The following is a 16,713-nucleotide window of genomic DNA, read 5'->3' on the forward strand; positions in this document are numbered from 1 at the left end:
TTAAAATGCAGAAAATTGTTTCAGTAAGTTTTCACACTGGACTCAAACAAAAATGAAAAAAAAAAAAAGGAAGCAAGGAAGCAAGGAAGCAAGTCAGGAAGCAAGCAGGATTCAGCAGTGAAGCACAGGATCAGGGGAACATGCTAGGACCAGCCGCCATTCCTGTGTTTCCCAAGCAGCTCGCAGCAACCCCCAGGAAAAACAAGTTAGTCTAGAGTTCACACACACCGGCCTGCTCACTCGCTCGGGACGCGCTACCTTTCTGCTGGAGAAATCAGACGGCTGCCCCCCCTCCTTCCCTCCCTCCCTCCCAAGCCAGTCATATGACAAGACACAGCACCTGCAAGTAAGCACCAGAGATGTGTCCACTTCATGCCCTAGACCCCAGCTGTTTAGAGAACAGTTTTGATGTGGCATAGTCACAGGGAGCTAGGAACTTCAGCTGAAACCACTGAAAGTTCTGTATTAATTTCCTCATTAAAAGTTGTCTAATGGGGCTGGAGCGATAACACGGCGAGTAGGGCGTTTGCCTGGCACGCGGCAGACCCGGGTTCAATTCCCAGCATCCTATATGGTCCTCTGAGCACCGCCAGGAGTGATTCCTGAGTGCAGAGCCAGGAGTAACCCATGTACATCGTCAGGTGTGACTTCCCCCCCCCCAAAAAAAGTTCTCTTCTGAGTATGTTTACTTCTAACCTGTTAAAGGATTTTATACATTTTCAATAATGAGTTAACGTCTGGTTTATATTGGCTAACATCACTTAGCAAGCAATCATCACAGACTGACTTTGATTGATTTAGTTTTTGAGAATACCATTTGCCATTCCTGTAAGTTTTGTTTAGAGCAAGTAATAGGAAATAAATTCTTTATATGCCTGCCAGAGGCATGGGTGGGAGGGAACCTGGGGACATCGGTGGAGGGAGGGGGACACTGGTGGTGGGATTGGTGTTGGAACTCGGTATGCTTGAAGCGACTCCACTCTGAACAACTTTGTCAATCACAGTGTCCTAACAAATATTAAAAGAAAATTAAAAAGTCCAGTTCCTGAATTGTTCAATACATCGTCATTTTCAAACTTGAAAAAAAAAAAAGAAAGAAAGAAAAAAAAGAAAAAGGGAACCCAGAGCAACAGACTCTCAACTTTCCCTTCTGCACTTATGGGACAGTACTAATCTGTCTTGAGACCCAATGTCTTTTTTTATAAAGTGACAGTAATTCAACAGAGTCACCTTAGTCACATCAGACATCTGATAGAATAGCTTCCCCTCACTCTTCCAATTAATGGCACAGGCTTCTCCCAAAGCATATTCCAAAAGAAGCCAATGTGAACAGGAGTAATTTCTAAGGGGCTGGCTCAGAGGAAGGCGGGATCTTCCCGTCCTTTGTGTCATGGGTATGGGGTGGGGTCTAGGGAGACACTGGAGATGCTCAGGGCTATTCCCTGGACGGGCAGTGCTCAAAGCACTGAACCCACTCAGGCAGCAACTTTTCGTGGAATTTTTGTTGTTTCCCTCCCCCCTTACTGGGAATTGAACCCAGACCCTTACACATGCTGAGCAGGGGTGCAACCACTGAACTTACTTCCACCAAACCAAGTGGTTCCCTTCAATTTCAAGTAATGTTAATTAGTGTTTCCTTGACCACAAAAACCATTTGTAATCTCTTTTAAAGTAGCAAACTGTCAAAGAAGAGCAAGTACCGGTAGTTTATTTCCCAATTGTCCTTTACTCTAGCACACATGAGGCTATGGCTCATATAAGATATTTGTAGCTCATATAATAATATTTCTAGCTCATATAATATTTCTAGCTCATATAATATTTCTAGCTCATATAATAATATTTCTAGCTCATATAATAATATTTCTAGCTCATATAACATTTCTAGCTCATATAATAATATTTCTAGCTCATATAATATGAGCTAGAAATATACACATTCTGTTGACAGTCATTCTCCCACCCGTTCCTTTTTTTTTTTTTCTTTTGGCTTTTCAGGCACACCAGCGATGCTCTGGGATTCTTCCCGACAGTGCTCAGTGGACCACCATATAGGATGCCTGAGCTCGAACTCGGATCAGTCACACTCAAGGCAAATAAATACCCTTGTTCCATGGCTCCGACCCCTCCAATTCGTTCTTGACGTGTTTTTTTTTCCCCCACCCAACTTACTCTAAGTGGGACACAGCAAAACTTTGACCTGTCTCTCTTGGTGAGGATATAAATTCCATTTAATTAAAGCATGACAACTAGGATGGCGCAAAGCAGACCAGTCAGCTCTCATTCATGGCCTAGATTCAAGAACAGGCCCCAGAAAGGTAAGTTTTACAACTTTTGCCTCCTATCAGAGTGTCGAAATCTCTCCTCTAAACCGGCGTTGTTGTTTTTTTTGTTGTTGTTGTTGATGTATTCTGGGTTCACTGCGCTGCCTTTGAGGACCCACCCGGCGGTGCCCGCGTGGGGAGGGCGTGGGGAGCCCTCCCCGAGCAGGGGACCAGGCGCGGGGCTGCTGGCATGCAAAGCACGCCCCAGAGGCTTGTGTGTGTGTGTGTGTTACCTGCAACGTGTTTATAAATATTTGGAGAGGATGGCAAGCAAGCCCCCCTCCCCCAAAGATAAGCAGTAAGGAGACTGGTCGGACAAAGGCAAAGGCAACGCCTAAGCCGCAGCGGGCCGAGGGGCCCAAAGCTGGGAAGCGCCCTGAAAGCGCCCTGGAAGCGCCCTGGGAGCGCCCTGGGAGCGCCCTAAAAGCGCCCTGGGAGCGCCCTGGAAGCGCCCGTTTCCGGCATCGCCACTCCGGCTCGCGCCTCTCCCACGGCCCGGTCACGCGCCCGCCCACCCACTCGCCGGAACGCCTCCCCCGAAGCCCCCACCAGGTCCGCGGGGCGACCTGGCACCGTCGTCGCGACCCACGGCGCCCGCCACAGGGAGCGGGGGGCCCGGTCGGCTCCGCTCCAGCCGGCCCCCGACGGCGGCACGTCCCGCGCCCCACTTCTGCGCGCTCGGGACGCGACACTCACGCGGGCTGGGGGCCGGCAGGCGCGGGGGGCGAGCCCGCGCCCCCAGACGCTCCCTCCGGACGCCCTCCCCGAGGTCCCTAGGACTCTCCGCGCCCCCTCCCCGAGATCGCCCCACACTCACTCTCCCGGGGCACCCCCGCGTCTCCCTCCCCGAGATACCCCGCGGCCCCCTCCCCGAGATCGCCCCCCACACACTCTCCGGGGTTTCCCCCGCGCCCTAAAAGCGCCTTAAAAGCGGGTATCCCTCCCCGAGATACCTCCAGCGCCCCCTCCCCAAGATCTCTAGGGTCCCCCTCCCCGAGATCCCCCCGCGCCCCCTCCTCGAGATCGCCTACACTCACTCTCCGGGTTTCCCCGGCGTCCCCCTCCCCGAGATTCCCCCGCTCCCTCCTTCCCCGAGCTCCCCCGCGCCCCCTGCCCCGAGATCCACCGGGACCCCCTGCCCCGAGGTCCCCGGGCGCCCCTGCCCCGAGCTCCGCCAGGCTCGCGCCCACCCGCACTCTCCCGGGGGGCCCGTGGGGGTGGGGTGGGGGTGGGGGTCCCAGGCCCGCGTGCCGGGTCCGCGGTGGAGCCGGGGCGTGGCCGCGCCGCCCCCCCCCCCCAGCGCGCCCCCCAACCCGCCCGCCCGCCCGCCCGGCGCGCCCCGCCCCGCCCCGGCGCGGTCCCCGGAACCGGCCGCCCCGCGCCCCGCGCCCCGCGCCCCGCGCCCGCCGCACGTCCGCCCCGTCGCGGCCCGGCCCGCCCTTACCGCTCGCCGCGCGCCGCGTCCGCCGCTACTGGGGCGCGGGGCTCGGGGCCGGCCGCCGCCGGGGGCCGAGGGAGCCGGACGAGGAGCGCGCCGAGGCGGGCAGCAGGCGCCGCATCTCCCCGCGCCCGCCCGGCCTGGGCCCGAGACGTCCGGACCCCGCGCTGCGCGCCGGCCGCTGCGCCTGCACGGCGTCCCCGGGGTGTCACCCGGCCCGCGGCCACGCCCCCGTCCATCGGCCCCGCGGGGCCCGGCCCCATTGGCCCGCCCGCCCCGCCCCGCCCCGCCCCGCCCCCGGGACGGGGTCGCCCGGGAGACGGGCGCGGGGTTCCCATGACGACCGGGGCCCGGGGCCCGGCTCCCGGCGTCCCGCCGGCCCGCCCGGCGCTGGGGTCCCCTGGCCCCTGCGGCCCGCTGGACTCCCGGTCCGAGGCCACGTTGCAGACTCCACCGATCGGCCCCGCGGGCGACTTTCGTCACCGCGTGGGGCCCCGGGGAGCGCTCTCGGGTCCGCCGGCACCCCCGGCGGGGGAGGGGGCCCTGGAGGAAAATCCAGAGCCGCCCCCAACCCCCAGGCCGGGGCTTGCGGGGGGTCGCGGGCGGATGCAAGTCCTGGTTCTTGTCGACCCGGATAACTCCGGCCCTTCGCGGTCCTTCAGACGTGGTTGCCCCGAGGTGCCGCGTGGTGCGGCGGAGCCAGGCGCCTGGGAGCGCGCGGTCGGGGGGCGCGGCCTGTGGGGTGGCCGCTTTGCGCTCCCCGGGGTGGCTCCCCCGTGCAGGGCTGGGGGGTGCGCGCAGCCCGTCCCCCGTCCACGGCTTCTCTCCGAGCCGTGCGGGCGTCTGCGGCCGTTCCTGCGCGCTGCCCGGTGGAGGCCACACTCCGGGCCTACCCGCAGGGGACTGGGCCCAGGCCGGGCCCCCAGGGCGACCCCCGAGCCCGGCAGCGAAGGCTGGTCCCCTGCCGACCCGCTGCGCGCTGCCAAGCTCAGAGCCAGCAGATGCGCGCGGCGCGCTAAGGACCGGGGCATTGGGGCACGTCCAGTGGTGCTCAGGGGGTCACCCCTGCCTGTACTCACGGTTCACTCCTGGCCGCGCCGGGGAGTCACTCCAGTGGTGCTCAGGGGTGACTCCTGCCTGTGCTCTCTCTCGATCCACTCCTGGCTCTGCTTAGGAGTCGCTGCTGGCAGTGCTCAAGGCCAACTCTTGGCTCAGTGCTCAGGGATCTCTCCAGGCGGGACATGGGAGTGATGTCTGGGATTGAAATCGGGTCCACCACGTGCCAAACAGGCGTCTCCTTCCTCATCCTCCCCCACTATCTCTCCTCCCCTGAACTGAACTCTAAAGGGCTGCAGGAACCTTGAAGCACAGACAGACAAGGAAAGGCAGAGGAGAGGACTGGAAAGCAAAGTGCTCAGGGGCTGGCAAGCAGGAAGAGAGCCGGGAGAGGGTCAGACCTGCCCCAGGGAATAGGAGAGGAGGGAAAACCCGGCGCCCTTCCCTGGCCCGCCCTTGCTTTCTGAAAGGGTCTTGTAGGACCTTAGAAAGAAGATTTGGGAGTAGCTTAACTCACAGCAGAGGGAAGGTGTAAAGAGGATCGCGTTGGATGTTCACGAAAGTAGACAAAGCAGTTCATGAGCTTTGCACTATGAGCACGGCAGGGGCGGCCTTGGATGCGTTTTCACCGGTGATTCTTGTGTTTCCCAGGAGGCTGGCTTTAAAATAAAATGGCCGTGAGACCGAAATTCGATTTTAAAAAATTATGCAAAAGATGGGGCTGGAGGAGGGCGTTTGCCTTGCGCGTGGCCAACCCGGGTTCGATTCCCAGCATCCCATAGGGTCCCCTGAGCACCGCCAGGGGTAACTCCTGAGTGCAGAGCCAGGAGGAACCCCTGTGCATCGCCGGGTGTGACCCCAAAAAAGCAAAAAAAAAAAATTACACAAAAGAAAAGTCAATCTCCTTTTTGGATATATAAGGTAGAACTAAAACACATTATTAACAAAACCCAGATGTGCCCAAATTAAAATAAATTTTCTGAGTAGGTAAGAATGGTTCGGTAATGGGGAGCTTATATGATGTTGCCTGAAGGATTTATTAATATCCAATAAGAGAAAATATATGAATATTTTAATTACTACTGAAAAGATTTTGGACAACCCAGCACTATTTCTAATAAAGACTTTCATTTATTTGCTTGGGGGGGGGGCAGAAATTCCTGGAAGTGCCCTGGGGCTGCTCCAGTTCTGTGCCTGGGGGACCATGTGGTACAGGTACCAGGGATTGGACCTGGGTGTCCCTCATGCAAAACTTCCAATCAGCCTATTTATCTCTCTGCCCCCCCCCCCACACACACACACAAACCTGAAGGATGTTACTCAGTGTTAGAGTGTTGCCGTGTCTTCAATGTCCAGCAGAATAAACAATCCAAGAAACTGTTTCAGGGAAGGGTTGGCTCATACCCAGTGGTATTCAGGGGTCATTCTGGAGGACTGGACGCAGCACTAGGGTGAGCTGCATACAAGGCAAGAACCTCACCTCTTGTACAATTTCCCTGACCCCTCAACTTTGAAGGCATTCAGATAATTTTAGACGATTTTATACCAACACGGGCTGGAGCGATAGCACAGCGGGTAGGGCGTTTGCCTTGCACGTGGCCGACCTGGCCGAGCCGGGTTTGATTCCTCCGCCCCTCTCAGAGAGCCCGACACGCTACCAAGAGTATCCCGCCCGCACAGCAAAGCCTGGCAAGCTCCCTGTGACATATTCGATATGCCAAGTAACAAGTCTCACAATGGAGACGTTACTGGGCTTGCTTGAACAAATCGATGAACAACAGGAGGACAGTGACAGTGACCAGAAAACTTTATAACGAAACACTCAATTGTTGTCCTAATCAGGAAATAGATAAGAATGCCCATACCCTTCCAGGTGAGGAAATGAGAGGGCACAGAACAAGAGACTGAAAGAAATCAGAACTTCATATGCTTCAAGTTATATAAAAAGTCCCGTTTCATTTCAAACTCTTCTACTGGCTTTTTCATTGTCCCTGACCCTTCCCTCCTTGTACTGATGTCCCTCTGTTCAGAGGTTGCACACGTGGCCACAGTGCTTGGGGACCAAATGGCAATGCCTCAAAGATTGCACTGAGACTGGTGCAAGAATTCATCTCAGCGTCTTGCACACACTGGAATGTATTCTACCACGCGAGCTATTTCCCAGCCCTTCCTTCTCAGAGCTTTCCACAGTAGTCTAGGGGAGAGACAGGGACCAAGGCACGCATCTGCCCCTGACTTGCTCCCAGCACTGACTGTGGTCCCCCATTGCCCCCTAGGAATAGCTACTGAGCACTGCGGATGTGGTCTAGGACCACAGCCTTTACCACAACCCACCCTCTCCCCCCCAAAAAAAAAGAAAAAAAAGAAGAAGAAAGTATTCATTCATTATAATTCTAGTCAAATAATAATTTGGGAAATTTGAGAGGAAAGTCATTTAAAATTTTATCTGGGAGGTTAACCATTCAAAATAACCAAGGAAAATCTGTTCGAAAAAGGAATGAGGAGGTAAAATTTTACTCATTTTTTTTTATTAACTGTGACTTGCAAAGTTATTGATAGTTGTGTTTTAGGCACAGAATATTTCAACACCAATTTCCCCCACCAGTGTCAACTTCCCTCCAACCAGTGTCCCCATATTCCCTGTCCACCCCAACCCTCACCCCACCCCTCCTGTCAACTTGACAGGCACATTCCAGAGTTCCAGTGGTCGCGGCTTAGATGCCATGTTTTCAGTGTTGTTGAGTCTGTGTTTGGATATATGGCCGCACCCCTGTCCCGTATCATCAGTACGACTAAAGCCCCAGTGCCTTTTCACCCATTACTTCCCGTTCTCTTCTTCCCACCTTTGATTATTTTCTTTCCCTGTCCAAGAGGTCAGTGTTCTCTAAACACTGGGGTCAAGAGTGATCTGTATGCTTCTCCCATCCTGGGAGGATCCTCCCAACACCCTTTATTTGGTGCTCCTTTCTCTATCTGAGCTCAATTAAAAAAAAAGAGTGATCTCTGCCTCCTCCTTCAACTATAATACATATTATAGGTAAAATTGTTTTAAGATGAATGGGCTGGAGCTATAGCACAATGGTAGGGCATTTGCCTTGCACTCGGCCAACCTGACCAACCTGGGTTCAATTCCTCCGTCCCTCTCGGAGAGTGCAACAAGCTACTGAGAGTATCTCGCTCGCATGGGAAAGCCTGGCAAGCTCCCCGTGACGTATTCAATATGCCAAACACACCAACAACAAGTCTCACGATGGAGATGTTACTGGGCCCGCTCGAGCAAATCGATGAACAACGGGAGGACAGTGATGGTGAATTTTAAAACAATCATTAGCATCTAACTTGACCCACACAAACTATACATTATACATATGATGCAGTGGTTGACCAGCACAGTTACTGAGAAATGAAGAATGTGTATCAGGGTGTCGGGGAAGCTACCTGTTTCTTGTGTCCACATCATTTTCCCAGGAGAGGTTATTTCTTGTGCTCTGAGATTCCTTTACTTTTCCTTCTCTCCTCCCCCCACCTTTCTTGGGTTATCTTGTTTTTTTTTTTTCTTTTTGGGTCGCACAGGCATTACTCCTGGCTCTGCACTCAGGAATTACTCCTGGCAGTGCTTGGGGACCACATGGGATGCTGGGAATCGAACCTGGGAATCGATGCTGGGAATCGAACCAGCTGTACTATATCACTCCAGTTGCAGGTTATCTTGTTTTTTGCAGACCTGAGGGTCACCCGCACCCTGGGTTTGTTGCTTGCAGAGGTTGTGTTTTAGGTTGCACGCGTTTGCCCTGGGCTGGGGCTCTCTTGAGATGCGTGGTTCAGGGTCACAGTGCTTTCCAGGAGGCACTTCTGGTCTCACCTGTGTTCAGCAGGTGCATTGCCGGGCCATGGTGCTTGAACATCATTTCAGTTGTTGTTGCTGTGGCAGGGGTGTGGGGTGGGCAGATCACACCTCTCTATGGTGTCAGGACACATCTGGCTGTGCTGCAACTCGGAATCACTTTGGGCACTGGAAGGAGTGACAATGCGCAGAAGCCCTGGGCTCCAACAGTAGCACATAGAGACACGCAGACTCAGACTCGGGACTGTGTGACCAGGCAGGGGTGGCAGTCCACTGCCCGCAACTCTGGGCTCCTTTGTTTGCAGTTTTGTGATATCCCTGATGCCTATCTGGCCTCACATCCTCTAGGTGCACCTACTCCTCTCCAGTGACAGCCAGCGTGCCGCTGCTTAGATGGCGTGTAAAACCCTCCTTTGTTCATGGAAATAGGTTGCTGCTACTTTTTTGCTCGGCCTTTACCAACTGACATACATTTCTTTGTGGCCGGTCCTGTCTTGTGGCGTCGAGTGAGAGGCACAATTGCTGGATTACACACTTTATTTCAGTTTGGGGGTCCCAGTTGGAGGTATCAGGGGCTCCTGCCAACACTGGCCTCAGGGTTTGCTCCCAGTGGGCACTGGGAGCCTCCGGGTACCAGGGGTCAAGGCCAGAGGGGTCCTGCATACAAAGCCTCACTCCATCCACTTGAATTCCCTCTCCAGTCCCTGGATTTATTCTAAGGTGATGTTTCAGCAACACTCGGCAGTGTTTGTTGGCAGAGGAGGGGTTGAAGGTTGCATAAAGTGCCAAGATCAAGCTCAGGGCCTTATACCACATGCTCAGTGACTGTCGTCCCAACACTGACCCTTGGCCCGCCCCTTAGGGAGTAACTTGAACTAATACAATGAGAAGTTCACTGGGCACTGCTTTTCCAGCTCTTCCCTCTCTTCTTCTCAACCCTTAGATACTCAAAGCAATAACAGGACTGTGTGACCTTCATTTATTGCATGAGCGTCTTTTTAATAAGCTTGTAAGTCATTGTTTTTCCACTTACCAACACTATACATTATATTCTCTGATACAGGTGGGATGTATTTGGTGACAATTATTCAATTGTCCCCAGGAACTTGCAAAAAGAATTTGTGAATTTTACTTCATTAGGCCCTAAGTTTCTAGATAGTTTAAAAAAGAGAGAGAATAAGAAATTCAGAAAAAAAAGATGAATATTTAAAATAAAATAATCAGGTGGAGAAATAAATCAAAACAAAAATGAGATTTTAAAATAGTTCTCAAATAAGAAAAAAATATTTGAAAGATAAATTAATACCAATTGGGTACTGGCCAAACTATGTGAAATAGATGACTATTTATATAATTACAGCTTGGCATATTCCATTTGCATTCAGTTGCAATGTTTTCCACAATTCATAATGCTTGTATTTTAAGGCATTTATTCCAGTTTGGAAATTTATCATATTGGCACATGTAAAAGTAGGGCCAAGGATGTGGCTCAGAGTTCGGTCATGTATAAGTGTCCTTGCATGTAGGAGGCCCTGGGTTCAAGTCACCAGCACTGAAGATTAAAAAAAAGAGAGAGATTTACATGCATAAGCATGTAAGTGAGGTCCAAGTATTCATTACAGTATTGTTTGTATTCATAAAAATGTAAAACAAAATAAATATTCACTATAGTCGAATGATCAAATAAACTTGCAGGGATATACCTATATTACAGAATCAGCTGTAAATCAAGTGGCAGAATCAGTTTGCCATACAAGCAATAAAATTTGCTTTTGATTCAGAAGTACAGATGCCTCTTTGTAATATTAATAAAGGTTTCTCTGAACTTTAGAATTATTAAAAATTAAATTTGTAAAATATTTTTGTTTAAACTATTTACACCAAGCATTTGTCTTTTGCTTTTCTTATAAAAAAAAAAGTCAAACTCAACATAGATTATCCCCAATAACAAAAAAGAAATTAGATAGCTAGCTATAGTACAGATTAATTGGGCCTCAGGTGGTCCATGCAGCTGAGAATATTTATCACTTAGGGACCATCCTTATAACTCACTCTAAGTTGGAATGTTTTTATGTGAGACCCATGGATCACCCCATAACAGACCTTTAAGTTCCTATTCCAAGGGCCTGAACGACAGTAGCACTGTAGCACTGTCCTCCTGTTGTTCATCAATTCTCGAACGGGCCCAGTAATGTATCCATTGTGAGACTTTCCTGTTACTGTGTTTGGCATATTGAATATATCACGGGGAGCTTGCCAGGCTTTGCCATGCGGGCATGATACTCTCGGTAGCTTGCCAGGCTCTCCGAGAGGGGTAAAGGAATCGAACCCGGGCTGGCTGGCCATGTGCAAGGCAAATGCCCTACCGCTGTGCTATGGCTCCAGCCCTCTGGACGACAGTAGGACAGGTAAAGTGCTTGTCTTGTACAAGGCCAAGCCAGGTTAGATCCCAGAACTCCATCTCTGATCCCCACCCACCAGCAGTGATCCCTGGGTGCAGAGCTAGATGTAAGCCCTGAGAACAGTTGGGTGCGGCCTAAAAACCAAAACTAATCAATTAATTATATTGTAAGGTGTGTGTGTGTGTGTGTGTGTGTGTGTGTGTGTGTGTGTGTGTGCGCGCGCGCGTTTGTGTGTGTGTGTGCATTTTTTTTTAAATTTTTATTTGTATTGCGTGGTCCGAGACCAAACCCGGAGTCTCATACAAGCTGTCACTGAGCTGTGTTTTCGACCACATTTCTACATTTTCTAGGGAAATATCTACCCGTTTAAACACGTTCAGAAAGGGTGTGCATTTCTCCAAACAGCCAACGATGAAAAAAAAAAAAGAAGAAGAAGAAGAAATCGCCTTTTACCTCAATGACTGAAGTTAATTCTAGGCTAATCTAAATTTGTAAATAACTACGCTTTCCCAGCTGGGCTTCTCGTGTTCATCTCAATGAGAAATATTTGCACTTTAGCTTGTGCCAAACTATGCTTGTGCTTCCTCCCTTTTAAGCCCAGAAACATATTATCCTTTTTTTTTTTTTTGCTGACAGAGTAAGAACTGTGATGGGAACTTTGCCCAGGTGAGAAGCAGAAGCAAGATAAGTAACCCAGCAGAACAGGAGCAGGTAACCGGAGCGCCCGCTCTGACAGTGCTTAAGGAGGACCTTGTGCTCTAGTGCCCACACTTCCCAGTGAACCAAAAACCAGCAAGGGGGAAAAAATGCAGCAAGAGAAACCAGATAGGACGACAATGACCCTCAGGTCCGTGAATAGACAGGTTATATTCTTCTGGTAGCAGCTGAACTCTCTTTTAAAAAAATGTGAGAATTCCCCCGGGGCTGTGGATTACATGGCAGCAATGGCACAGAGAACTCTAAATATTGGGAGGCAGCCTGATAGCACAGTACAAAGGAAGCAAAGCATTTGTTCTCCAGAGACCCAAATACCAACCTTGGCAAGCCACTTAGCTGCACTGAGCACCATTCCGCTCACTGATCGGAGAAGCAAGCCAGACTAGCTGAGCTCCCTGTGTAAGAGCCTTCAGTGTTTTTTCAGCACTCTGCTGGATTCAATAAGGTATGTGCATGCAAACGATCTATACTTTTTTTTCCTGTTGCAGTACCTGGGATCAAACCCCGGACCTCGCACACGCAAGGCAAAGCAAGTGCTCTTCCACTAAGCTGGAGCCTCATCACTTATTTGGAGAGTTTATTTTTCTGCTTAAAAAAAAACTTTTGAGGAGTTTGGGGACTACACCATTCTCGGGGTGTAGTCATTTCTGGGTCTGTGTTCAGAAGTGACCCCTCGGTGTTCTGGGCACCACAGATGGTGCCACAAATCAAGGAAGGTGAACTGAATGCAAGACAAATGCATTATTAACCCCTGTAGTACCTCTCCACCCCCTTATTTGTAAATTAAAGCGCGATTGATCGATTTATCTTTTTTTTTTGCATGCTGGGATTCACGGAAGCACTAATTTTTTTTAAACCCAAACAACAAGATCTGGATAGATTTTAAAATTAGAGCTTCAGACTTACTGAGGAAAAAAACAGTGTAATCAATATTTTCCACTCAGCAGAAAAGCATCAGGAAATGTCTAGTGGGTGCCAAGGTTAGCTAGTCCCAGGATATGTTAAGTCAGAAAATCTTAATTGGAGCATTCCTGTGACGTGTGTTTTTCTTAGCCCGCTAAGATGCTTAGTTCTTTTTCAGTTCCCCTTGCTAGCCCCGAACTGACTAAGTCTTGTTAGCACCCCTAAACGTGGTTGGCCTCCTGTTGGCCCCAAAACTTCACCACCTCCTGCCTGATTTGCCAGTGGCTCAATGGTTCTGGCTGAAGCCATATGTTCCCCTCACCAGAGTGCTTGCCTCTTTGGGAAGCCTCACTTTTTAGTCGCTAGTGAGATAGACTGCAAGTTTGGAAGAGACTTAACACTCGTTTACCTTCCAGCTTTCTCTCTGCATTTTAGTGGATGGTTTGACCAGATTGGGGTGTTGTCACTGGAAACTAGTAGGGTGAGAGGTAGGAAAAGGTAAGTTCTAAACAGTAACGAGGAACGGGGTCTGAGGGGGTGGTGGAATTTTAGTCTAAGAGCACAAGAGAGTGAGAAGTGAAGGAGAAAGGGACTTGGCAGAGGAGAGGCTTGTGGAAGAGGGGGACCCTCGGGGCGGGTGACGCTGGGGGGAGGGGCAGGGAAGTGTCTGGAGCATTAAAAAGGTGTGGCCCTAAGTTAAACTGCCTAATTCAGAATTTTTACTAGGGTTGGTCCTGTTTCTGATTCAGGTCCTCTACTTGTCCGGGCAAGCTATGTAACTGCCTATTCAATTTGGTTTAGGGGAGAGTGGCAAATACGGGTAACCCTTCTGGTTTCTGAGACTTGACTTGGCCGTGTTTGAACAGACCCAGAGTCACTGAATGCGAATGTGCTGTCATCTCCACCTGACCTATTAGGAACTCGCCTGGGAGTTCATGACTGGGAAAGACTCTTCCCAGCTCCGGGAGGCCCAGCAGCCGCCCAGCTCTCGAGTTCATGCTGTTTAAAGAGATTTCAGACTGGTGGGAGTGAGCTGCCGTGCAAGAAAATTAATTATTAAAGTCTTGGTTAGGGTGGAGTTGGAGTGTTTAAGAAAACAAAGCATCACTGTAGGAATCGCATTAAAAGTCGGTGGGCAGCTGGAGAGAAGGGGGAGGGGCACAGCCTGGTTCTTCGGCATTGCCCTGGGGGGGTGGGGGGTACTTGAGCACCAAGCCCGGAGTTGCCCCTGAGCACCGGCACATGCATCCCTCCATCCCCCATTCCCTGAAAAATGGATTGCCAGGGCTGGAGCGATAGCACAGCGGATAGGGCGTTTGCCTTGCACGTGGCTGACCCGGGTTCGATTCCCAGCATTCCATATGGTCCCCTGAGCACCGCCAGGAGTAATTCCTGAGTGCAGAGCCAGGAGTAACCTGTGCATCGCCGGGTGTGACCCCCCCCCCCCAAAAAAAAAGGATTGCCTTGAATTTTATATTTTCTCTAAAATGCCTAATAGAAAACTTAGCGGGGGGGGGGGGGGGGATGATTTATTCACAGAAATGGGTTACTAATTTGGGGACAATCTAGACTTAAGATATTCATAAAAATGAGACACAAACTCAACCTGTCATATTTTGTAGCCCGTAGAAGAGGAAATTCCACTTCACTAAAGTTATTGGGGTGAATACTTCTTCAGTTCGGCTAAAAAGTTCAAGTATAGAGCTACAATTTAAGAATATCATGGGAGCATTTTTTCTTTAGTGTTCAGAAACTCTCACTAAAGAGAGCACAGGACTCTGGGCCTGCCTTCCTTGTGGCTGGCTCATGTCCTATTTCTGACCCCACCTACGGTCCCCCAGGGCTGGCCCCTGAGCACCACTGGGTGTGGCCCCCAAACCAGTGAATGAATAAGTAACCTATCATTACCCATTCTCTAGCCTGTCATAGTGGCTCAAGGACTTTCTGCTCATGAATTTTCTGTTGAGAGTTTCTGCTGTATTTCTCACCTTTTTTCTTTTCGGTGTTGAAGCTACACCAGTGGTAGTCAGGACTTACTCTCCACTCTGCACGCACGGATCATTCCTGGAGGGGTTCAGGGAACCATATGTCATCCCGGGCATTGAGCTGGGATTGGCTATGTGCCAGGTAATTAAATTGCCTTCACCCCTGTACCATGTCTCCAGCCTGAGGTTGTCATTTTTGTATAAATGTTTCCCATAATGCAAACTCTACAATTTTCTATTTTTGGTATTATTTAAGGAAACAGAACTTAGGGGTACTTGTGAAATATTATATATTTATAATAATAATATATATCTTGAATATATTCCAATTTATTGTACATTATCATTTGTGGCAGTAATTTGTCTTTGCGGCATTCAATTTTTTTTAATTGTAGTAAACTTTCTTCCTCCTCCCCTCTTCTCCCTCTCCCCTCTGCCTTTCTCCCTTCTTTCCTTCCCTCCATCCTTTCTTCTTTCCTTCCTTCCTTCCTTCCTTCCTTCCTCATTCCCCTCCCCCCTCTCTCCTCTCTCCCTCCCTTCTTCCTTTTTTCCTCCCTCCCTCCCTCCCTCCCTCCCTCCCTCCCTTCCTTCCTTCCTCCTCCCTCCCTTCCCCCTCCCTTCCTCTCTTCCTTCCTCCCTTCCTCTCTTCTTTCCTTCTTTCCTTCCTTCCTTCTTTCTTTCCTTCCAATATTTCCTTCCTTCCTTCCTTCTTTCCTTCCTTCCTTCCTTCCTTCCTTCCTTCCTTCCTTCCTCCCTCCCTCCCTCCCTCCCTCCCTTCCTTCCTTCCTTCCTCCCTCCCTTTCTCTCTCTCTCCCTCCCTCCCTCCCTCCCTCCCTTCCTTCCTTCCTTCCTTCCTTCCTTCCTTCCTTCTTTCCTTCCTTCCTTCCTTCCTTCCTTATTTTCTTTTCTATCTCCAAGCCTACTCGAATTGGAGTCGAGCATCCTCCACCCAGATCCTCCAAATTCCAGTAGGCGGGGGTCACACCCACCACCTGGCCCCCTGGCGCCGTGTAATCCCATCAGCGGCCAAGACTCAGAGACTACAAAATGCAGCTCCCGGAACTTCGCGGCCGCATTCGCGGCCGCGCGACATCTTATCAGAACATCTGGACAAACTTGCAGGCTATGGAATATAGCCTGCCCACAGGGCAGAGTCTGGCAAACTCCCCGTGGTGCACCAAATATGCCAAATACCAGTAACAATGATGGGTCTCATTCTCCTAAAAAGCCTTGAATATAATCTCAGGGCTAGGACGAAAGAGACGTTACTGGGGCCTGCTCGAGGCAATCGACGATTAACAGGATGATGAATGAATGAATGAATGAAACCCAGAAGTGCTCAGGCTTTACTCCTGACTCTGCACTCAGGAACCACTCCTGACCGGGCTTGGGGGACCAGATGGGGTGCCAGGGATTAAACCCAGGTTAGCTGTGTGTGGGGTATGCACCTGCCTTACTATCTCTCCAGTCTGTGATATCATATATTTAATATAAAACGTTACCACTTTGCCTATTTTTTTCTGGGTCTACTTCATTTTCAGTAGAAAGGAAACATGAATTTTCAGATATTCACTCATGGAATCATTAGGAAACATTCAGCAGTCTCAATCTGCATGCATCCTCTTTGCTTTGGGGTGATTGGGATTTTGAGGATTTGGGGGCTGCGTTAATGTTTGGGGGATCAATGTTAAGGTGTTGAGGATCGAACCCAGGGCCTCATACATGCAAGGGAGGTGCTGTATCACTGCGTCTCTCCCTGGGCCTGGGTCTATATATTTTTTTATGAAGAAATAAAGAGCATTCATTGATATCAAGGTTTGATTAAGTGCAGATCATTTAATAAAGCTTTTTATTTTAAAAAACCTCTAGTGCTTAGTCTGCTATATACACACATATATATTGATATATGCTTAACACTCACATAATTTATGAGTGTTAAGAAATTAGCACTTACTAATACATCTTATTCTTGTTACTCAAATTATTCTTGATAATAGAACAGAGAAAGAGGAAAGAAAAAATCAGAGAAGAGAGAAAGAGAGGA

General features: G+C 50.2%; 1 protein-coding gene across 1 annotated transcript in view; it reads right to left on the minus strand.

The window, feature by feature from the left end:
- PTPN13 (protein tyrosine phosphatase non-receptor type 13) overlaps positions 1–3,933 on the minus strand; it is a 212,000-nt gene extending 208,067 nt beyond the window's left edge. The window contains exon 1 of the mRNA XM_056111140.1: positions 3,769–3,933. The gene's annotated coding sequence lies outside the window, so the exon portion shown is untranslated. The remainder of the gene's footprint in view (positions 1–3,768) is intronic.
- Between the last annotated feature and the right edge of the window lie 12,780 nt (positions 3,934–16,713).

This window comes from Sorex fumeus, unplaced genomic scaffold, assembly GCF_029834395.1.
Source record: "Sorex fumeus unplaced genomic scaffold, SorFum_2.1 ptg000013l, whole genome shotgun sequence".
NCBI lineage: Eukaryota > Metazoa > Chordata > Mammalia > Eulipotyphla > Soricidae > Sorex > Sorex fumeus.